Source organism: Cydia splendana, chromosome 26, assembly GCF_910591565.1.
Source record: "Cydia splendana chromosome 26, ilCydSple1.2, whole genome shotgun sequence".
Taxonomy (NCBI): Eukaryota; Metazoa; Arthropoda; class Insecta; order Lepidoptera; family Tortricidae; genus Cydia; species Cydia splendana.
This window is the reverse complement of record NC_085985.1, coordinates 2466986-2492690: the sequence shown is the minus strand read 5'-3', so window position 1 is coordinate 2492690 and position 25705 is coordinate 2466986. Positions and strand designations below refer to the sequence as shown.

General features: G+C 37.9%; 1 protein-coding gene across 1 annotated transcript in view; it reads right to left on the bottom strand.

Annotated features, from left to right (window-relative positions):
- LOC134803418 (1-phosphatidylinositol 4,5-bisphosphate phosphodiesterase epsilon-1-like) overlaps window positions 1-25705 on the bottom strand; it is a 310234-nt gene that overhangs the window by 233546 nt on the left and 50983 nt on the right. The window contains exon 2 of the mRNA XM_063776238.1: window positions 196-219. The gene's annotated coding sequence lies outside the window, so the exon portion shown is untranslated. The remainder of the gene's footprint in view (window positions 1-195; window positions 220-25705) is intronic.

Sequence of the window (25705 nt, the reverse complement as noted above, 5' to 3'; positions counted from 1 at the left end):
CTCGGAGTGCAACCCGTTGTTGAAATATTCAGATTTCGGTTATGGTGTTGACACTATACAATCACTCATAACCATATCATGCGACTATTTTTTTATACCACGTCGGTGGCAAACAAGCCACCTCCAATACAAGCCACCTCCAGAGGTGTTACATGAGGTGTTACGTAAAAATATGTAGATATTTTAATTACTTACCACTTGACATAATCCCGCTTGAGTCTGAAACAAAGAATATTTTATATCAATATTATTAATTCCTTTTTTTCTTTAAACTTAAGTTAGGTTATTTTATAATATGGATAATAACAATAATTTCACTCCATTGATCATTAAATTAGCAACAGGGAGTTTCTAGGTCGTATTATAATAATAAAATATAAAATTGATTGTGCTCCTAAGTGCAGCGGGACAATATCGACTGCGGGGTAATGTCAACTAATCGGTATATCTTCCATGTTTTACATTATTAACTAGAGCCACACACAACACATTCTTTTTCGCTATCTGGAAACACATATATGGCACTCTAGTTAATAAAGTAAAACATGGAAGATATTTCGATTAGTTCAAATTACCCCGCAGTCGAAATTGTCCCGCTGCACCTTATTGAAAAGGATTTCATAGATTACTAACCTCTTGCCCCCAATAGCTCTATGCCCTTATTTATAAGATCATAAACTGTTCTCTAGGAGCAGTTTATCGCATCCTGGACCTATAGTTGAATTACCCGTAAACTTTCGTGAAAGCTTTCCATGTAGGTTACTGTAGGGCCGGCAGCTCAGTTCTTACATTTTTTACAAAATTTTATATGTAATTACTAGCAAAGATACATTGATTGAGATAGATCCGGAAAATCTAACACAATTTCGTGTTAAAGAGATGGCGCTGTACAGCTCCATACATTTTGCGGTAACTCTGATTGTCAAAAGTTGACATTTTACAATGCAGTGACTGCAAAACATAGGGCGCAGTATAGCGCCATCTGTTTTGGCACGTTTTTTCTTAGAGTTTACAATCATTGATAATAATCAGATGCATCTGAATCATCTTTGATAATAGTGACTCTGTGCGCAGCTTTGTCAACCCTGTTTTGTTGCGTTCGGCGTTCGAGGTCACAAACTTGGATTATTCATTGGGCCAACATCATAAACAAGTCTGCAAAAAATCAGAACTACCGGATTTGACGCAAACGCAAAATGTATAATTTTACTGTTTTATATACCTATATACTGCAATTTAATAGATTTAGATTTAGATTTAGATATTTATTCTCATAATATTAAATTACATTATAAATTATGCTAGACTAATCTACACGAATTTATATTATGATCGTCATTCATATTTACATAATATTATTTCAAATATCTACTAGATTCGACATTAATAATTATAGGTACTCGGCCCGATTAGAACTTTAAGATACGTCAGTTAATAGATCTAGAAACGATATGGATAAGATATGTCAGTGTCAAATGTGACGTTTCTTCAAACAAAAACGTCACTTTTGACACTGACACATCTAATCCATATCGTTTCTAGATCTATTAATTCAATTAATTGACGTATCGGGATCGGGCAGACTGGATCCCAATTCATACTTGTATTTTGATGTCAAAATGATGTTATTTTGTTTTCTTGTGTCGATTTATGTACAAACAGCAACACTGCTAACTGTACATCGGTGGACCTTATTACAAAAGGCCTAAGGTCCACCGATGTACAGTTAACAGTGTGGGTGATGGTACGAACAAGTACGAGCGAAGTTCATGCACGAATGATAACAAAATGACATTATTTATATATCAAAATGTATGCTTGAATGCCTCCTGTCAGGCATGGCTCACTCCGCGATTTCGTCGCTTTACTACAGGTAGCTAAAAGTACATCCGTTCGGCCCCAATTTTGGGGTTTGCCATAAGCCGCGCGTGGCGCTGTCGCCACCTAGCGGCCATATCTGTGCTGATCGTAACGGACGCGTTTTGTTAGAGAGTGAGTCTTCTGTACCTAGTACTATTATTTATTCTGTGCTCCTGTGTTAAACTAAGAATTTGACTAGCAAATTTTTACACAGAAGTATACTTTCACAGTAATTGGGGAAAACGTTAAAACCCGCGGGATCGCCAAATTTTCCGCCGCTAACTTCGCGCGGCGCGCCATATCCATATCTTTTGATTCTTTCTAATCTCCTGGCTTCACGCTCCCTCTTAATGAAGTCTAAGATTAGAAAGATCTAGAAGTTCGTCCAAGTTAATAATTCAGACTAGTTAAACAACTTGCCAAGCAGTCCCTGCGGACATCTCAAGGCTAATAATATACCTAATAATATGCATAAGACGCGAGTTGGCACAGTGGCTGTTAACAGCCACTGGGTAGAAAGCGGCGCACACCTCTCGACACCCCTGAGCCGCTCACACCGGTGTTGCCCTTGAGCCATCCTAGATGTCGCTTTTTGTGGGCGCGAGTCACCGTCTGCCGGAAATAAAATTGCATACCGTTTTATTAGGCAGGCGTCCGGTTTTTTACCCCATAGCTCAGTTCTTAGTCCATCGCTTTCACCCAATAACCTAGTTCATTTTAGATTCCATCAACTCTCAATAGTCCTTACACCCTGGCGGGTGCTGCCTCTGCGTGCGTCCCATGACACGGGCAAGGGCAGCCTCCGCTCGGTGTACCCCTTACATTTCATTAAAGTGTCAAAAGGGCCTCTACGTGTTGGCTTCGGCTCCGCGCACGCCTCCCAAAGGTCCGGAACACCATTGTTCCGTGATGGGAAAGACATACCTAATAATATCTCGACACCAAAGTAGAGTAAGTCGTTATACACACACACACACACAAACATACAGGCACAAACACACAACTTCACTTTAACCGTATAGTATGAATTTTCTCAAATGATTTTTAGGCCTCAGACCCTAACTAATCCGTTAAATCGTTTCACATCACCTAATCGAATAATTGCTTTTTCTTCCCCGCTAGGAGGGATCAAAGTGGCAGTTTTCTTCCCTGCTGGGAGGGATCAAAGTTGTACTTTTCTGTTCTAGGACACGATTTTTTCTTTTTTTTTGTCAAATAATACATATTTTGGAACATAACAATTTCCTCATAGTTGATGTGAAAAGCAGAATGAGTCACACAGTATCAAAATTATTTCGTCTTGGGCTTTAACACTTAATCCCTCCCGGGCGTACATTGAATCCCTCATTACGCTCACGATTCAATGTACGCCCTTGACGGAAATATATCATTTTGATCCCTTGTAACACAAACTGCTATTGTTTCTTTTATCGAGAGGCGCCTTATGGTAACATTCCATTTCTAACCGCAGCTGCACTACCGGTACTGAACGCGTCGCTGTCATTGTCAATTTCCATAGTAAAATTGACAGTAATGCAGCTGCGGTTAGAAATGGAATGTTACCATTAGTCGCGTGCCGGTCGCGTGCCAAAGCAACCATGTCATTAAAAAGCAACTATTCTCTTTGCTATTGTGATAGTATTAAGGTTCAAGTCAGGCCAGGGATGTTGCGGATGCGGATATTTAAAGGCTCACATACGCGGACGCGGATGTCAAGATCAGTTTTGTTTCTTTTTAAAAATAAAGGAATGTCTCCTTTAAGTAAAATGAGCCAGCTTAAGGATTTAAGGTAGTTTCCCTCCAGAGCCCGACTTATCTTTCCACCCTGTATATTGTGATCTTTTTTGCCACTTTTGTGTTATTTCTACTCAGAATCACGAGCTCTTTCGATCCTAATGGGATAAAAAAATGTCCCAGAGTTTTTTCCTATTGTGTTACTATTTCCACATATACTTCCTATGGCCGTAACAAAAAGGAAAGTTTGAAAAATGTATGGAAATTTTAGGACACTTTTTTTTCTCCTATAAGGGTGGAAAGGCGCGATCCTGACTAGAAATAACACAAAAGGGGCAAAAAAGTCACAATATATAGAAATGGCAAAAAATTAAAGAAACGCTATAATGACAGTTTTTCTGACTATACATAGTACTGGCGAGGCGAGTTTAATTTGGGACCCATTTCCATTAAATGTTGTTAGAACATTCGTAATGCAATAAGGTTGAAACTTCAGTTCGATGGTGTTGAAATGTCAAATTAAGACATTTAAAACTCATAGCGAATCGACCCTTGAAATGATAACCTCTTTGCAAAAAGTTATCACACCGGTTTTATAATCTGTTTAAAGTGACATTTTCAAAAATATTATTTCACAAATGGACGTAATTGGGTGGTTGCCGCTATAGTTCGTTTTTTTAGCATTAGAAAGAACTTGCAAGAAGGTAAGCGATCTTGACGTCTTTTAATTGAAAAACGCTTTTTAAAAATCAAAAACTATTACTTATGAAAGCAGAAGAATATAAATGATCGTATTGGATTCATAATTGTTACATATTTGCCGTTACTTATTTTTAAAATGTGTTTTTCAATTAAAAGACACATCAAGATTGTTTACCTTATTTCTAATGCTAAAAAAACGAACTATAGGAACGTAAACGTAAGTAAATGTCGATGGTAAACATTATGTCAATTAATTATGACACTGCGTTAAAATATTAGCTCTAAATAGCGTTAGTTTGCTACACGATATTCAACCTTAGGTGGGTCCCAAATTAAAGCTCGTGACTGTGGACCTACTTCGGTCGAACTCGGCTCCGCTCGGCTCAGTATTGCTCCGAGCAATTATTAGGGTTGGCACCACTTAACTTCCTTGTGCGTGCACGACCACAGATAAGATAATCACTTGAATTTTGACAACCCTAAATAGCCGAAAGGGATAGTGCTATATATTAGAAAGGGATAGCATGATTCGACCCTGAATCGCTGTCAAACTTTTTTTTTTTTTTTTTTAAATCATTTATTGCCACAACAAAGGTTATAAATTACAATTGGTTTTACACTCTTAAGCTACACTTAACCTAGACAATATAATTATGTATAAATAAGCTCAATTACTTACATCTACGTGAGTTATGTGACAATAGGACAGTCTCAGCTAATGTGCTGGAAGCCCCGCCATTACGGCGTGGTTTCAGCGCTGGTTTTCAGCCTGCCCGAAATTGAGGCGGTGACACAAGGCGACTGCTAGTACTAACTTATAATAATATTATTAGTATATTTTATTTATTTATTTAATTTAATAGGATTAAAAAAATACTTAACCGAAACAAAAAGTACAGAGCAAATTTAAACTTCGGGTTTGTAGGAAGTGTCCTTTCTGTACGGTAGTACTATTATTTCTTCTGTGATGTGACCTACATGGGGCGGTACGAAGCGATCTGAAACCATTATAATTTGAAAGTCGTCATTTAGTATCAAATTAGGGGACCAACTTTTACTGTAATTCGTTGGCAATTATGTTGATTGGCGTCCAATTAAAAGTTATTTTGTATAGTTAGAGAATTTAATGAAGTAAATATGAGAAAAATACAAATAAGGGCTGAATTTTATTTCTTGCCTTAGGGCGGTAAAGTAGCACCATATGTACTGTAACACATTCAGCGCCACGACTGTCGGGTACACTGTTCGTAGTGACTACGCGCTCCATTCGGCGAAGACGTGGCTATGCAATACGAGCGTAACCCGTAGCACTTAGTGACATCCCAAGGGCTTGCAAGTGCGGCCTTTGCAAGTTGCCGGCCTTTAAGATGGGTTACGCTCTTTTCTTGAGGTTTTGAATGTCGTACCGGTCGTAATATCGAGGTTCCACCACATAATAAGTGATAGTACTACCGTACAGAAAGGAAACTTCCTACAAAACCGATGTTTGACAGCGGTTCAGGGACGAATCATGTTGGCCCTTTCTAATGTATGGCACTATCCCTTTCGGCTATTTAGGGTTGTCAAAATTCAAGTGATTATCTTATCTGTGGTCGTGCACGCAAAGCGACGTCAAGTTGTACTCTAATAATTGCTCGGAGCAATGATGGGCCGAACGGAGCCGAGAATGCCCGAACGCTCTAGTTTCCTCCCCCTGGTTCCACTGTCATTTCATTTGACTGTACATTATCTATGGCATTGGCAGTGGGGAGACACTCCTCACTTCGGTCTAACTCGGCTCCGTTCGGCTCACCATTGCTCCGAGCAATTATTAGGGTTGGCACCCCTTGACGTCCTTTTGCGTGCACGACCACAGATAAGATAATCACCTGAATTTTGACAACCCAAAATAATCGAAAGGGATACATTTACATGGGTAAAGGGATAGCATGATTCGACCCTGGACCACTGTCAATTTTCGGGTTTGTAGGAGATGTCCTGTCTGTAAAATAAATAAATAAAAAAGCTTTATTTCTTCCACACATACTTCAAACAAATTAGATATATAACATTAAAGTAAAAGATAACTTAAAAATTAACTTAAAAGATATGTGGGCCCCTTTCGGGTAAAAGCCTCCCCCAAGGAATTCCACTCCTCTCTATTTTGGGCTGTCTCTAGCCATTTTGGACCCGCCGTTTCTACTAGCTCGTCTGACCATCTGCCACGTGGTCGGCCTTTGCCTCTTGAGCCATGCGGCCCAGACCACTTTACTGTTCGTATGGTCCGTTCGTTCGTCCTGTCTGTACTGTAGTACTATTACTTATTCTATGGCATTGGTCCAAGGATATCAAACGCCTAAGGCAGGCCACAGGTGACCCTCGCGCGGGCAGCTTTCTCGCGCAAAGATTGGCCATAGCAATCCAGCGCGGGAACGCTGCCTGCGTGATGGGCACCTTACCAAGGGCGCAAAGTTTTGATAAATATTTTTAGTTTTTAGCTTTAGTTTTTAGTTGTACTTAATTTTAGTTTTGTATTCATTTTATAACACTTATTTTACAATAATCAAATATACCGTTAAGTTATGTAATTACATCCAATAATGTAGTAATTAATACAGTTAATAGCATGAATTTAGATACATGCATCGCAATCCAATTCTAACAGTCTTGTACGTAATCCAATTGCGTCGAAAGCTGGCTCGCCATGTATATGCTAAAACAAGTGACGTTCCTCGGATAAAGGTAGCTTATGGCGGTCGGGGTTTACGGTATTATTAATGACTCTCTAATACTAATGCGGTGCTACGAGATGTAAGCGTTAGCGCTCCGGGGCTTAGCCAGGCGTGGCTCACTCCGCGATTTCGTCGCTTTGCTACAGGTAGCTAAAACATCCGTTCCACACCAATTTTGGGGAAAGCCATAACCGCGCGTGGCGCTGTCGCCACCTAGCGGCCATATCTGTGCTGATCGTAACAGACGCGTTTTGTTAGAGAGTGAGTCTTCTGTACCTAGTACTATTATTTATTCTGTGGCTTAGCGTGGTTATTTCTCTCTATCAATCTTCAATATTAGTGCGACAGTGACAGTTGCGTTTCGTTCGCTACGGAGCGTTAACGATTGGCATTTTGGCTACGCATCCCGATAAATTTATTCACTTAACTATAGTGATACTTTACATACTGTTTTACACCGTATCGCACAGATATATTCATAAAAAAAACTTTTTTTAAATGCCTAAAGTATACCTAAGCTAGAGTACAAATAGCATATTCCCACTGACGTGTCTGTTTCCGTTTCCGTTTCCCCTAATGGAAGGGAACAATGTCCCTCGGGTGTAGTGCGAGAGACGTGTGCGGGAATGCTAACGTCGCCGAATACTCGGTTGGCTCGGGTTTTTAGGTCATACCATAGAGAAATATAGTAAGACAAGAGTGCTCACTCCATACATCAGTTTTGGTACTAAAAAGACTATTATTTTCGTAGTCAACATCTAGCATCGAGTAGCGGAATTATCAGTACCGCTACTTGATACTGATGTTTGGAGTGAGCACTCTATGTATTTTTAGGGTTCCGTACCCAAAGGGTAAAGCGGGACCCTATTACTAAGACTTCGCTGTCCGTCCGTCCGTCCGTCCGTCCGTCCGTCCTTCCGTCCGTCCGTCCGTCCGTCCGTCCGTCTGTCTGTCACCAGGCTGTATCTCACGAACCGTGATAGCTAGACAGTTGAAATTTTCACAGATGATGTAGTTCTGTTGCCGCTATAACAACAAATACTAAAAACAGAATAAAATAAAGATTTAAATGGGGCTCCCATACAACAAACGTGATTTTTGACCAAAGTTAAGCAACGTCGGGAGTGGTCAGTACTTGGATGGGTGACCGTTTTTTTTTTGCTTTTTTTTTCGTTTTTTTTTGCATTATGGTCCGGAACCCTTCGTGCGCGAGTCCGACTCGCACTTGCCCGGTTTTTTTTCTCTATAGTCATACTAAATAGGCACGTAGGAATTTTGAGATGGATGTGTGGAGTGACGAGAAAGGATCGGATTAAGAATGAGTATATAAGGAAAAGTTTGAAAGTAGCACCGGTAACGGAGAAGATGAGGAGTAGGTTAGCGTGGTATGGGCATGTAATGAGGAGGGATGAATGCCATATAGGCAAAAGAATGTTAGGGATGAATGTTGATGGACGGAGAGCGGATGGTAGACCCAATAAACGATGGATTGTGTGAAAGAGGATATGAGAAAGAAAGGAGTGAGTGCTGAGGTGACGAAAAACAGAGGAGAATGGAAGAGAAAAACATGTTGTGCCGACCCCACATAACGTGGGATAAGGGCAGGGAGAAGAAGACTAAATTTTATAGGTACGTGATGGCGTAAAGCGCTGGCGGCCTAGCTGTAAGAGCGTGCGACTTTCAATCCGGAGGTCGCGGGTTCAAACCCCGGCTCGTACCAATGAGTTTCTCGGAACTTATGTACGAAATATCATTTGATATTTACCAGTCACTTTTCGGTGAAAGAAAACATTTTTTATTTCGTGAGGAAACAGGACTAATCCCAATAAGACCTAGTTTCCCCTCTGAGCTATAAGGTCAGATGGCAGTCGCTTTCGTAAAAACTAGTGACTACGTCAAATTATGGGATTAGTTGTCAAAGGGACCCCAGGCTCCCATGAGCCGTGGCGAAATGTCGGGATAACGCGAGGAAGAAGAACACTGCAAATAATGGAGTAGACTCAAAGAATGCTGATGTTATACTTGTGGTTCTATACCCATCACGGTTCAATGGTGTGCCGGACATTTGGGAGGTTTGCTCAGAACCGAAGCCAACACGCAGAGTTCCTATTGACACTTTAATGAGATGTAGGTCCTTCACTGCAGCTGCCGCTGCTGCTGCTGCTGCAGATACGTCTCATCATACAACCACGACCACTCTGTCAAGAGTGAACGACTGAGGAGGAGGTCTGCCCTTACCCGTGTGATGGGACGCACGGAGAGGCAGCACTCGCCATGGTGTACGGACTATTGAGAGCTGATGGAATCTAAAATGATCTAGGCTTTTGGGTTAACGAAATAGACTAAATACTGGACTATGGGATAAAAAAACCAGATGCCTGTCTAATAAAACGGTATGCAGTTTATTTATATTCAAAATAATTATATTGAATCACTTATTTCACTTATTCAAAATAATTAGTCACAACCTTGACATTTTATATAATTTCACATTATTCAATTACGGCTTAAAGTATCATCTTTAAGAATTTATATACAGCTTGTAAATCATTTAACATTTTTTTTAATAATAGCTACATTTCGAGTAGGTATACACTGTAATAAACATCGCGTCAAGTAAGGAAACAACCCCGATTTCTATGTTTAATAACAACTTATTTTTGGATTTTAATTAAACATGGCTGGTATAAAATCAAAACTATATGTCTATTTTTGACATTGGCACATGAATTTATTAGTATTTTCGTGATTTCTAATTGCTATTTGAAAAAATGATCTCGCACTCGAAAACTGTCGTTTACCTAAGAACAAAGAAACATAATTTGTAAATTATAAACCAAACTTGAGGGAAGTGTAGCTCAAAACTTATTTTCTAAACAGAATTTGTTTAGGATATAATATGTTTTATTGGGATACTTTTTCTCCATAATCAATACAGTCACTTGCAATAATATATCGCACAACGGAGAGGCCAAAAATATCTAACACAAAATTTGGCAATAGAGTTAGAATTTTTTGCGGAATCCGATCGAAGAACTTTTATTGAAACTCAAATATTCAATCGACTCTCAGACTGTAGCCTGTTTTAATTCAAAGGGTGTAGCAGGATAAGCCTTCAAAAATTGCCCCCAAAGCTTTGAGTTCAAAACTACTACCAGTTGATGCCCCGTCAAATGAAAATAATCCACACCAATTTTTAACCCTCTACTGCCGCCTGGAACCCCGTGACATTCATTTAACCCTAAAAAGTTTTTATTTTTTTTCTCAAAAAGTATAAAACGGACAATTATGAAATTTTTCATAAATGTTGATGTCATCTATACAAACTATCAAAAAAAAAACTAACTCTCTACTTACTTATTTTCCTAGAAAAAAACCTAAATAAAAAAATAAAACACCCTGTATATCAGTTCAAGCTCGTCGTACTATCACCATTTTTGTACTAATTATTAACCAACTACCTATCTACATAATATATAAGTTTCATGTAAATAACAAAGGTGGAACAGTGTGAAAATATAAGTATTGTTCAGTACGTACCATGTATGTAACACGCTTACCAAACGTTGACGACACTAGTAAAAGATATCGGCCCGCCAACCGGGAAGCCATCCGTAATCATTTTTTTTTTTGTTAATTTGAAATGGAGGACAAATGAAACTCATTAATACTTATTCGAACAAGTGTTTCTGTTTATTTTACTTTATTGTTTTGTAAAAAGGTACTACGTAATTGAGTTACTTAGCATTTTAGTCCTGCAAGCGAAATAAATTAAAAAAAATGGCCCTCGGCCGTGATGCTGGCCGTGTTCGATTTTCAAATATTTTTTTCGTAATTCGGTCTTTGGCGTGAAGCATTGCTGCTGTTTTAAAAGAAAAAAATGTCTGCAAACTGCGATTTAAACTTAAAGAAAAGAAAATTAATTGCTAATATTTTCAAAAAACGAGTTAAGTCCATATATGAGCTGGCATTTCAAGTTGTTATTACGCCACTACAAGAAAAAGCAAGAACTTATTTAGAGAATGAATGGAGACTGTCCTTGGACGAGCGAGTGGGTACCGATGAATTTATTTAATATATCTTATTAACTGTAGAGTATAGTATGTTATTAGTTAGATCCTTCATGCGGCTACGCTCCTGTGGCAAGAGTATTTTGGATATATATTCGGAACTGTTTATTTTTCCGAGATAAGTTGATACAAGCTATTCCTATGCGTATATGACATGACATGACGCTAATTCAGTGGCGTGTTAATTTCACTCGTATGTAGATATATTTATTTGTTTAAACCAATGTTACGGTTTTATTAGCATGTTACAAAGGAAAATTATATATTGATGATTTTCTGATATTTAATTAATAATGTCGATTATGTTTACGGGTTACAATCATACTTGTAATATAAGATTGATAAAACATAGTCAATAGGAAGCTTGTATATTTTCATTTACAATTTATTTCGTATTTGTTATACAGATAAAAAGTATTCAGCGATCATTTTCAAGAAATTGGATCGGAATGCTGATTCCAAGAACAATAGAAAATCAGTTATTTTTGAATTGTCTTCCATGTGAGGATATTTCGCCGTGGCTTGAGGATGAAGGCATCATAACAAGCGATTTCTGTGGCAACTGTGGATATCGTAAACAAATCACGTGTTTCAACTTACGCCGCCAATTTACTTACGCCGATTTATATTGTCCTCGATGTTATCATACATTGTATTCAATAGAAAATAACGAATATTGATATCCATGTCCGAGTTCATTAGATAGTTTGTGTAACTACTTTAGATAATTGATTACGATGATAATTAATGATAACAAATAAGATAGGCGTGTAGATGTTGCATTTGTAATCACTTTTATTTATAAGTAAGCACTTGTAGGTACAGGTACGAGTATGTCTTTAAAGTGTGTAAAATGTCGGTTTAAAGATTCTTTATTCTCATAAGAATTTGTACAATTCACTTAAAATGTGAGAAGAAATGTGAGAGATTCATTCGAAAAGTTAAAGGACAATTTAAAACTCTGACTGAAAATGATGACCTAGTGTATATATCTGCTACTTTTGAGATAACTGTTGAAGAGGGTGATGTGCTATGCAACTATTGTCGTTTACAAATATACAAAAGGAAGTCACAGTCTATTGAAAATCCGGACATAGATACTAGTAATGACGACGTGGATGCGACTTTCATGCTATGCACATCTACATGCCCGAAAGCTGAAGAATATGTAGAACTTCCTTTTCAACGCCTTATTGCAACACATAAATACTGCTGTATATGTGGCTCTAGCAAAAATCTAACAGTTGTACCATTTGAGGCAAGATTACAGTGCTATTCAGTAAAACGTATTTATGTACCCTTAAATAATAGATGTTGCAAGAGCCACTTAATGAAGAAAAAGTTTTTCGAAAATGATATATCGCACCTTAGGCCGTATTCCAACTACAGCTCAGTACCTTTGTCAGACATTAGTCATATTTTTAATTTGAGTCATGGCTGCACACCATTTAATGCATTATCAAATCATTGCATTACAGACCAACAACTGATAGCCTTTACAGGATTGACATGGCCTGATATTTACGAATTAGATGAGATATTAGGCTTACGAAAGTCTATTAATAGAACATCAATACAGGCTATAATAGTATTTTTAATGAAACTTAGGACGGGAAATAGTGACGAACTATTGGCCTCCATTCTTGGATTAGAGTATCATCAATTAGTCTCTGAGTATGTGACTTCAGTTAAAACAGCCTTTGAAAAAAAAGTTCTTCCATCATATTTCGGAATATATTCAACCACCAGAGAAATAATACAGTCTCGAACTAGTGAGGTAGCAAAAAAAATACTTGATGCTAGTAATGAGCAGCTTATTATTATATGTGATGGCACGTACATTAGACATCAGAAAAGTTCTAATAATATATATCAGAAAAAATCTTATTCCGGACAAAAAAAAACTCCTCTGTGTAAACCCTTTACAATATGCACAACTGATGGGTATGTGATAGATATGGTTGGACCATTCAACGCTAACTTGAACGATGCATCGATAATGAAAAAAATAATGTCTGATAAAAACGGTTTATCCAAGCTATTGAAACCCGGTGATATAGTAGTAGTTGACCGCGGTTTCCGAGATATAGTAAATGATTTGGAGGGTAAGGGACTGAACGTGTTAATGCCTGCCTTAAAAGGAAACAGAGCACAGCTTGACACTACTGAAGCTAACAAATCGCGGGTTGTAACTAAAGTAAGATGGGTAGTGGAATCTGTTCACGGGATAATAAAACAAAAATATCGTTTACTCGATCATAAAGTCGACAATAAAATATTACCAAATATCGGCTCATTATGTAGAATTGCTTGTTTTTTAAATAATAAATACGGAAGGAGATTGCTTAGTGACACAAATAACACTGATGCAATAATAACACATTTAAAAACTAAATCTGACATGACAGTTAATAACATGGCACAGTTAGTTGAGGAAAATGGATGGATAAGAAAGAAAACTATCTTTAAAAACATATCAAGCAATGACCTATTGGACTTTCCAGAGCTGACACAGGATGATTTGCATATATTCTTCGGAGGTTCATATCAATTAAAACAATCAATATGCTACTTAGCGGAACTACAGAATCCGGACGGGTCAATTAACATAGAGTATTTAAAGGAAAATGAAAGTCTAAGAATTCATATCAAATCGCGACATATAAATAAAAAGACTTATCATATTTTCATTCGTTACATTCCCAATCAAAACAATTACGCAAGCATCACCGACCATTACTGCACTTGCCCGAATGGAAACCGAACTGCAGGCTGTTGCTCACATATTGCTGCAGTGATTTACTATCTAACGAATGCTAGATATATATCTAGAATTATAAAGCCAGCAGAAATTCTCACAAATATATTTGATTGTTTTGTAGATAATCTGACTGTAATAAATGAAAACAGCGATGAAGACTAAATACAGGCTGTATTTTATGTTAGTAGTTAGCATCTTATAGTTAGTTTGTTGTCATGGAGTAACACTTATGTTACGTTACTAAAACTATATAAATAAAAATACTTGCACGAATAAGTATTAATGAGTTTCATTCATCCTCCTTTGCAAATTAAAAAAATCAATAACGAATAACGTCCCGTTAGGCGGGCCGATATTTTTTTTTAAATATCGTCATTGTAAGTTAGGTAAGCGTGTTACATGCCTACATGCGTACCATGTAGGCATGAACAATACTTATATTTTCACACTGTTCCACCTTTGTTATTTACATGAAACTTATATATTATGTAGATAGGTAGTTGGTTAATAATTAGTACAAAAATGGTGATAGTACGACGAGCTTGAACTGATATACAGGGTGTTTTATTTTTTTATTTAGGTTTTTTTCTAGGAAAATAAGTAAGTAGAGAGTTAGTTTTTTTTTGATAGTTTGTATAGATGACATCAACATTTATGAAAAATTTCATAATTGTCCGTTTTATACTTTTTGAGAAAAAAAATAAAAACTTTTTAGGGTTAAATGAATGTCACGGGGTTCCAGGCGGCAGTAGAGGGTTAAAAATCGGTGTGGATTATTTTCATTTGACGGGGCATCAACTGGTAGTAGTTTTGAACTCAAAGCTTTGGGGGCAATTTTTGAAGGCTTATCCTGCTACACCCTTTGATGTGCACATTCCAAAACAGAAAATATTTACTTTCTCTTTGTACCAAAGGAATAAAATGTATTCATTTTCTTGGTTATTTGTACCAAGTATTGATAAAGAAAGGATATTTTGTTTCAAAGCTTTCTCCTATAAATGATAGGTATGTAAATAGACACAATTTTACTTACAGTAAAAGTGCAAAGAATTCGAGATATTTGTTTACAATTTTCGATTATAACAGACCGGATGATAACTAAATAAATAAATACTATCGATCGATTAACAATGTTAATAATCAAGTCTAGTTAAATGTTATTTCTTGTCAAATTACTAGCTTTTTTTAATCACAAAATAAAAGTGTATAGTGTTATAACTGTTATAAGAACGACTTGTTCTACTGACAAATCGAACGCCAACTAAAACTTTATACGAAAAAACAACAATTATGAACCTCAAACAAATATACTCGTATAAAACCTGTGTCCTAATACGTAAAATATTAAACAACGAAATACAATCGGATATTGTATTTAGCAAAAAGAGTAAATTTCAAAAGATGAAACTCAGAAATGCCGATAACCTAGCCTTACGTTTTCCCAGAACCCGATATGGAACTTGTAATTACTTGCCTACCAACTACCATAAAAGATACAAAAAGTTACAATAAATTCAAATCGCAATTAAAAACGTACCTAAAAAGATAATATCCAATAATAACGCTTTAGTTACCTGTACCTTATTTAAAATCGCCTCACATAAATCTCACTAGGACTTCCTAATTAAGCTAATTTTGTGTTCAAAAACAACTAACTTCTGAATTGATACAGAATCCCAAACCAGTTATCATTTGTGCTATGGCAAATATTAATCATTACAGATTTAACTAACCTATCAAATAAGTCTGCATGCTTGCTTACTGCTAATATATGTATTGTTAATGTATAGTTATTAGTGGAGTGTCCTTAGTTCCTTGGAGCTTGGGACGGATGTTGGTGTGGGATGCTACCTGCGTAGACACACTGGCACCGTCCCACCTCCAACGGACTACTGTAAAAGCGGGTGGAGCGGCGGAAAGCGCCGAAATTCTAAAACGTAACAAATATAAGAGCCTCGGTAGACAGTACCATTTTGTACCATTTGGTGTTGAAACTCTAGGTCCATGGGGTCCCAGCGCGCATAAGTTGTTCGCAGAAATCGCGAAGCGTCTGGTTGACGTAACTGGTGACCGAAGAGCTGGCGGCTACCTCGCACAACGTATCAGCATTGCGATACAGCGAGGAAATGCCGCCAGCATCCTTGGTACAATGCCTCAAGGGCCTATTTTAGATTTAAGCTAGTTATTAATTTCGTTTAGTAGTACCACTGTATATATATTGGATGTTATTAATTGTTGTCTTATAAGTGTGTAATTTCTTTAGACAATAAATATTCTTTAAACCGAAAGTTGTTTGACCGGTTATAATTGCAAAAACTCTGTCATTAAGTACATACACGATTTTGTTGTTGTGTGCGTGACTTCAACTCTTAAGATTTTTTAGAAGAAAAATGGCTTTCGTTTTGAAATTCAAATTGTAAAAAATATATGTGATATTTTAACCAGTTTCAATCAAATACGTGCCCAGAGTTTCTAACGATAAGTTCACTTATTAGTTTCTTTTTTAGGGTTCCGTAGGTACCCAAAGGGTAAAAACGGGACTCTATTACTAAGACTCCTCAGTCCGTCTGTCTGTCTTTCACCAGGCTATATCTCATGAACTGAATTTTCACAGATAATGTATTTCTGTTGCCGCAAATAACAACAAATACTAAAAACAGAATAAAATAAATATTTAAGTAGGGCTCCCATACAACAAACGTGATATTTTTTGCGGTTTTTTGCGTAATGGTATGGAACCCTTCGTGCGCGAGTCCGACTCGCACTTGGTCGGTTTTATTTACTTAGGATTCTTTAGTAAAGATTGGATTCCCTAGGGGCTTAAAGATTTTTCTTAAAAGCTTATTCTTTAAGATAAAATAGGTAAGGACCTTAGCTAAGTAGCATGCATTTTGAAGTACATAAGTACAGTCGCCATCAGATATATCGGAGCGGCCAAGGTGCTCACAAATATCGGAACACGCCTCTATTGTCAGGGCGTTAGAGCGCGTGTTCAGATATTGTGAACACCTTGGCCGCTCCTATATATCTGATGGCGACTGTACACTCACGGACTTTATTTGTTGAGCCATTTAGTGTTCACTTTATTGGAAATTAAGTAGTGCCTATTTTATGCATGTATGTATAAACTCTTTATTGTACAAAACACAAAACACAAATTTATGGCACAGGATAGGCAGTACAAAGGCGAACTTATCCCTTTAAGGGATTTCGTCCAGTTAACCTTAGTTAGTTTTTAGGGTTCCGTACCCAAAGGTTAAAACGGGACCCTATTACTAAGACTCCGCTGTCCGTCCGTCCGTCCGTCCGTCTGTCTGTCACCAGGCTGTATCTCGTGATCTGTGATAGCTAGACAGCTGAAATTTTCACAGATGATGTATTTCTGTTGCCGCTATAACAACAAATACTAAAAACATAATAAAATAAAGATTTAAGTGGGGCTCCCATACAACAAACGTGATTTTTGACCGAAGTTAAGCAACGTCGGGCGGGGTCAGTACTTGGATGGGTGACCGTTTTTATAGATAATGGTATGGAACCCTTCGTGTGCGAGTCCGACTCGCACTTGGCCGGTTTTTATTTTATTTTATTGTGAAAGAAACGGCCATATAGTACCTATTAAATAATAATATATAATACTATAAATAAATACATATTAGGGGACATCTTACACAGATCAACTTAGCCCCAAACTAAGCTAAGCTTGTACTATGGGTATTCAAAATTAAAAAAAAAAAATCAAAATTGTACAAATGATCAATGGGATGGAGCCTCCCTGTAAGCAAAATAAATGCTTGTGTTGGGAGACACCGCTCTTCCTTACATAGGTAACTAACTACAACTACATGGTAAACTATTCAACTAAACTTAACTAACTAAAGTAAGTATGGGTATGGGAGGGAAAATACTTTATGATAAACACAGGACCTAGAGTTTCCTTAAATTGTAACTGTGCTAAATACTTAATACTACTTAAAAACCAAATTGGCTTGAACCCTAAATGGCTCAGCAATTAAACTGCCCGATTCGAACTTTAAGATACGTCAATTAATAGATCTAGAAACGATATGGATTAGATGTGTCAGTGTCAAATGTGACGTTTCTTCAAACAAAACGTCACATTTGACACTGACACATCTAATCCATATCGTTTCTAGATCTATTAATTGACGTGTCTTAAAGTTCGAATCGGGCCGATGGTCCGTGACTGTACCTATTATAGTAGGTGTACCTATAGATGTAGTGCATAATTCTTTCCATCGTATTTTCTCGGAAACGTTCGTATTTGTGACTATCTGACACGATCTTATTTGTAGAGCCATAAGAGGGTGTCACATAGCCACATATTTTTGCGGCCGAAGAGCAACATATTAAAATTACAGGTGACTGTATATCGTAATAGCTAAAGTGCTTTTAGCCACCGCATTACTGACACACCTCGCTTATGCCTCGCTCCCAAGAGACATACTAAGTAAATATACTAATCAAGCGTGAATAGACATTTCCATTCGATGCCGTGGCGTTTTACCTTTTTACAAGCTTATTTAACTTGTCCTGTTAGTATGTAAGTATGTATGTTATTTTGAATGATTAATCTAATACCTTTAAACGAGCAATTCTTGTTCATTTATATGTACCTATTTATTAACAAGCTTTTATTAGGTCGACCTGTATGTAACTAACTATGTAATGGAATCTAAGGTAACTAATTTAACCATCTTCCAAGGATCGTAGCGTCATGAAAATTGGCAGCTGTATGTAGTTCTGATGACAATACAATAATATGGTACTGTCGAACTTATCTGATGATGGAGACAGGAGGTGGGCATAGGAACTCTCGACCTGTATGTAACTAACTTTAATGGAATCTAAGGTAACTAATTTAACCATCTTCCAAGGATCGTAGCGTCATGAAAATTGGCAGCTGTATGTAGGTAGTGTTGATGACAATACAATAATATGGTACTGTCGAACTGATCTGATGATGGAGACAGGAGGTGGCCATAGGAACTCTCGACCTGTATGTAACTAACTGTAATGGAATCTAAGGTAACTAATTTAACCATCTTCCAAGGATCGTAGCGTCATGAAAATTGGCAGCTGTATGTAGTTCTGATGACAATACAATAATATGGTACTGTTGAACTGATCTGATGATGGAGACAGGAGGTGGCCATAGGAACTCTCGACCTGTATGTAACTAACTGTAATGGAATCTAAGGTAACTAATTTAACCATCTTCCAAGGATCGTAGCGTCATGAAAATTGGCAGCTGTATGTAGTTCTGATGACAATACAATAATATGGTACTGTCGAACTGATCTGATGATGGAGACAGGAGGTGGCCATAGGAACTCTGTGATGAAACAACGCAACTTAATTGTGTTAGGTGTTGTAAGCTTGTACCAAAAAAAATTTTTGCCAAAAACTTATTATATAATAATATATTCTGCTCGCTCCTAAATGCCGGCTCGCGAAGTCACGAAAGTCACTAAATATCATGGGACCAACTCTTTATAGCTCAGTACCGACTGATATAAAGGAGTCGAAATGTGACACAATTTATTTGTTAGGTTTAGTTTTAATTAATTTATTTTATAAGGTACTTGTATAATTGTGTTTAAAAGTAATTAAATTCTTTTACTTTAACAAAAAGCTCAAATTGTTACTCATAGAAAAAGCTTACTACTCAATTATTGACGAATTCATAGAGTATGCGAAACGATCATTGATTTGTAACATTATAGATATATTAATTTATCTCATAAACTCACGGGTATATATGTCGTAGTCAGATCGTATAATCCGCCGTATTACATTACGGCTAGCCGTTTTCAAAAACAGGGGCGTTTTGAAATGCGGCGGTTCGACGATTAGCCGGATTGTCATTGCGATACGTTCTTCAATAAGGCGGCCTACGTTTAGCCGCATCGTACTACTATTTTAGATTGTAGAGTGACCAGTTCTTTCGGTCGCCTACGTAACCGGAGTTTGACAATGTTTGAAATTTAATTTATTTTTACCATGGTCCCACCGCACTACATGTGTTTCTTTTCCAAAACATTTCCTTCACAACTTAAATAGACGGAGCCCCGCAAGCGGGGCTCCTATTTCTGGGCGGTTTGCCCTTCGGGCATCTGAAGCTACCTAACGAACCTAACCTACTTACCTACCTACGTTTTTTTGCCCAAAGTGTAATGTTTTCACGGACGTCTCACTAAATCAATAGGTAGGTAGGTTAGGTTCGTTAGGTAGCTTCAGATGCCCGAAAGGGCAAACCGCTCAGAAATAGGCGGGGCTCCGTCTAGTTAAGTTACGAAGGAAATGTTTTTTGAAAAGAAACAGTCCGACGAACTCCAGATTTGATGGACACCCCAGCGTTTGTCAGGCGGCGCCACGGGTGTTAAAAATGGGAACTAAAAACTGTCAAAGCGGCGGCTAATGACTCGCTGTATTACATTGCGGCTAGCCGTGTTGAAGAACGTATGGCGCCGAATACATTCCGGCGGATTCTCATTCAGCCGCATTCAATCCGGCTAATCGTTAAACCGCCGCATTTCAAAACGCCCCTGTTTTTGAAAACGGCTAGCCGTAATGTAATACGGCGGATTATACGATCCGACTGCGACATATACATCCCGGTCATTTGATAGGCGTGCGTGGGGATACAGATCCAACACGTAGAGGCCCTTTGGAGAAGTTTGCTGTTATGTAATACACCTGCTAGAACCCATTCACGGGTACAAATAGATACCCGTAAATCGGTCCCAACAGGCGTAGGGGCTATTGTAAATATAGTGGAGAACAGTGCTGGTTATGGTGATGAATTTTGGCTGGTCAAAAGATTGGGCTATTGCTGAGAGGTCCGGACACCTGCCATAACAATGTTAGTACACGTTATCGAGGCAGGTGGTGACTCGCCGCTTACTAGATGGGCCCCTGAAACTGCCGTCGTAAAGACGACCAGGAGCAACATCGGTGTATGCGGCTCAGGGGTGTCGAGAGGTGTGCGCCGCTTTCTACCCAGTGGCTGTTACCAGCCACTGTGCCAACTCGCGTCTTATGCATATTTCACTTCCACCCCTGGAGCATATAGCTCTAGCGACTCCTCTCTGGCCGGCCAATGAAGGCAAGCCAGAGCTGAGAGTCCTGCGCCCCCTTGGGATCCACTCCGACCGACGAAGACACGCCGGAGACGGAGACCCTGACCGACTCTCGGGAGCAGTCGGGTCCGTGGGGTCGTTACTCCCCAACAGCTCGCCACAAGCTGCCCTGCGGGCAATTTATTATTGTTAACAATATTTTTAAATATAAGAACTGAATGACTTGTAAAATGTACTTATTTTCCCAATAAAGATCTGTATCTGTATCTGTACATTTGTTTATTTACAGTGTAAAGTAAACGTCATATAATGTCACTCGATATAACATTTCACTCCCTATAACATCGACATTTTTGGCTCTAGAGTCGGACCAAGAAAAGTCTGCAGCAGATTTGATAGCCCACGCAGTGCAAATGTTATTTATACGTCATAATTTCATAGAAGTTTGTCATTTCAAATAACACTTACACTGCGTGGGCTATCAAATCCGCTGCAAACTTTTCTTGGTCTGACTCTAGTTGGTTTACTTTCATATAATTTTTTCCCTATTTAACGAAAATTCTCTATAACATCAAAAAGTATCCGGTCTTTTGAGTGTCGCTATATAAAGTTTACACTGTACCTATATATATTTAGGGGATCTCGGAAACGGCTCTAACGATTTCGATGAAATTTGCTAGGGGGGTTTTCGGGGGCGATAAATCGATCTAGCTAGGTCTTATCTCTGGGAAAACGCATTTTTGAGTTTTTATATGTTTTCCGAGCAAAGCTCGGTCTTTCTCCCAGATATTTTTATATTATGTAACAACTATAGGTATATAATGTATCATTCTTTTGACATGTAACAATTGTGTTATTAATAAATATTTGTGTTCGCGAGTGTTTGTGTTTGTAGTTGTTAGTGTGGGTCAAATCTTGGAAGCTAAATTTGACCCACTTCCCGATTTCCGATTGAGCTGAAAATTTGTAAACATATTTTTATTTTACTTGCCTTCTCTGTGTATGTTATCCTTTGATTAATTTAACTTTTTTGCCTCTTTCTTAGTAAATAGCAAGACCAACAACAAACGAAATATTGCAAGCTGAATAAACTAGTAAAATATGCAACGTTGCCAGCTCGCAAAAGCAAACATTCTTCAAGACAGTTCAACGAACCCGCATACATAAAGTCTTAGTGCTTGCATAGACGTGTTTGTAAGATAGACTTTCAATCTCCCCCGAAGATTAAATTAAATAAATTTCCATGAAAATATGCCATTTGTTAAGTACCGTTAATTTGTTTGTTTTAAATTTGTTTAACCGAGTTCACGTAAGTATTACGCAGCCGTTTTAGTATCGCGTTAAAATGAGGTGTTACCAAACAATGGCAGTTTAAGAAGCCTGAAAAGTTCGTTAAGCTTAAACTTGGTAACATTCGTGGGTTACTTTTAATTATGAGGCACGATTAAATCTGCGAGCAGCGACTGCCAACGGCGCGCGGCGTGAGGTATTGTCTACGAAAGAAACTCCTGAGCATCTCATCGCACCTGCTCCACAAGTGTTCCTCCAAAAGTCTGCATGTATCAAAAAGTGTTTGTTAAAAAACCTTAAATAGACGGCGCCACAATCTTCTTCTTCTTCCTCGGTCCCTCATTGCTGAGGATCGTGACTTTGTGTCCACAGTGTGCGATCAAAGGCCATATCGGTCACGCACTGCATGTTGCCGCTAACCACCATCTTCACAACATCAGACCATCTCGTGCTCGCTTGCCCTCTATTTATAATACTTAGCATAAATAAAAAAATATCAAATCATTCACAGCGCCCTTCACTCCATCAATAACGCTTACGTTCTTAATCTACTCCAGCGCTACTCTGGAGAGATTTGGAACTATTGTTTATAGCTGACAGCTGGACACTTTTTCAACAGTTCTGCCATAAGAGATTGTCGTCCTTCCTCTACCGTCCATAGTTTCTTCAAACACAAACGTCACTTTTGACACAAACATTACTATCCCATCCGGTTCGAGCGCCATCTTGATAGTCACACGACGTGATTAAATCCTTTCAGGCCTATTCGGATTTCGAGATAATCACAAGATCTTAAGACGATTTAGAGATCAACTAGATCTACATTAGATATCGACTAGATGTGACTTGGATATCTAAGTCATAACTTGTCGAAATCGTTCAAGAGGACCTCCAGAATCGCGGAAACGTCAAATTTTATATATCTATCTTACAAATATCTTTAAATTATCCGTATCGTAACTTGTTGAAGTCTAGTAGAAATCTAATTTATTTTCCGAATCGAGCCGTTTGTTTTTTGCTCATTAATATTGTTTAAAGTGTAAAATCGGTAGCTTATTATACAGTAAACTAATGTGGTAGTGTGCAGTGAATGGAGAATTAATCTTGAAATGCGTTTAGCCACCATATTGGAGTCAACGGCCGGTAGTCCACGTGCTACTTGTAAAGTCCAGCTATCGCTTTACAAGAGCTAATAAAATCACCGTACACTGTCTTGTACTAACCGTACAATTTCAGAAGTCGTAATTAGCCCCTAATACCTTGATACCGGTAAAATAGTCCCACTGGACTGAAGCCATAATTTTAAAAGAATGAAATTACATATCTATAGTTCATCATCAGTGGGAAATAACGTCTTAACAGTCTACAATCTACATTATGAACTAGTCTCCACTGAAACGTTCCCGGCTCTAATAGTGACCACTAATGGTTTCCTATCCAAGCACTCAGGGTTTCCACCTTTTATCAAAATGGAGGGTAGAAGCAGGTTTTAGGTGGGATTTGTTTAAAACAGAATAAGTTTTTTGGCAAAAAAATCATTTTTGTTACAAGCTTTTATCGCTGATTGTACTTTTCTTACCACAGACAACTAATAATCATCGAGATAATGCTGAAAACCTCATACACAATTAGGTTGCGTTGTTTCATCACAAAGTTCCTACGGCCACCTCTTGTCTCCATCATCAGATCAGCTCGATGGTACCATAATATTGCACTGCCACCTGACTTACATATGTATGAAATTTACAGCTCAATCGGAAATCGGGAAGTGGGTCAAAAGCTTCCAAGATTTGACCCACACTAACAAACATACTAACAGGGCGAGTTAAATAAAAGCTTGTAAAAAGAGTACCTATATGACTCACGACAGTTTAAATTCGTGAAAAAAGGGTGTCAACTTTTTAATTGACCAAGCGTTAGCGAAGGTCTCCTTATCAGCTTGGGCAAAAATGCTTTCGTATCGGGTATGTCCGGATGTTATCTACATCTCCATCACGTTTACGTGTCAAATTTGAAACACGAAATTGTCTTAGATTTTACGCATCTTACCGTTTCTGTAATCAATGTATCTATGATACTTATTTACGTACAGATGTTGTGCATAATTAATTACGTGTCTTGCTATATCAGTCAATTTCTGTGCAAAAAGCACTGAGGTTGACTGAAGTAGCATGACAGATACGAACGTTTCCGAGAAAATACGATGGAAAACAATTTCTCATGCTCTGAAAGAGGGTCACTGTTGTTCTAAAAGGTGTGCAGAAAATGATACGTTTCTGCAGTAGTCTGCATTTTAGGTTCCAAGTACGATTTTTTTTTTTTTTTTACGTTAAGCCATTGGGGATAAATGAATTTGTCATACAATTTCCATTCTGACATTTGACTTTTTCATAAATAACGATACTTTTGCCTAAATTGTTAATTGAAAGTACCCTCAAAAATACTCTAAAAATTAATACTTAGTCATGTTTAAAAAAAAAACATATGCATTTTACTTTCCTCGTATTCGAACTTACTACGTACGGACGTAGTCTCACTGCGTTCGAGCGCCAAACTACCTCGGCAGAAATGAGTGCCTTTCATCCCTTGGTTAACAATTTACTAATGCACTACATCTGTACTTACTTTCTTATTTATTATAATAAATAATATCTCAAAGCAAAAGATTTATATACCTACCCAAATATTTTAAATGACTTATGAGAATTTATTCCGAACGAAAGTTATTTCAAAATGGCGACCACAAACAAAACCCTCAGAGGGAACCGTTCGAAACTTCCAGTCCCTTTTACGGGCCGATTCAAACGTGCACATCACATAGCCGATATTAGAATGATATTGGAATCATATCAATTAGCTGACGTCCGCGCGGGCGTCTCGCTCGCACCAAAGATATATATACTGTACATGTATCTTTGGTGCGTTTTGCTCCGTTTAAAATACTGTAAAGTGTAAGGAAAAAACGTGGCTCGGTAATCAAGAAAAATTTATTCTTGAATAGATGGCGCCACACCTTTGGCCTATACTCGGGTAGATGGCGTTGGCGACACTGTTTGATATTTAACAATTTTAACACAGTCATATCGGTGAAAGAATATGGGTCAAAGTCATAAGTATGCCGGTATATAAAAATAGGTAAATAGAAAAAAACATTTATCGATATATTTATACATTTGTTGATATTTTTATACATTTCCATTTTTAGTTTTAATCGTGTTTCGAAAGCTGGCAGTAAATTTACTGTGACTACAAAATGTACTATTATTTATTTATTTAATAAAATACAGAGGTACCTATGTATTCTTAAAAATAGTCATAGCCCCGCAAAACTCAACAATAACCTTCTATACTATCTATTCTCTTTGCTCGTACCGCCGGACGGTATCGGCCTGTCAGTTAGAACAAAATTTTGACAGTTCCGAACAACTGACAGGCCGATACCGTCCGGCGGACTGTTAATCAGTGGGCCCCTTT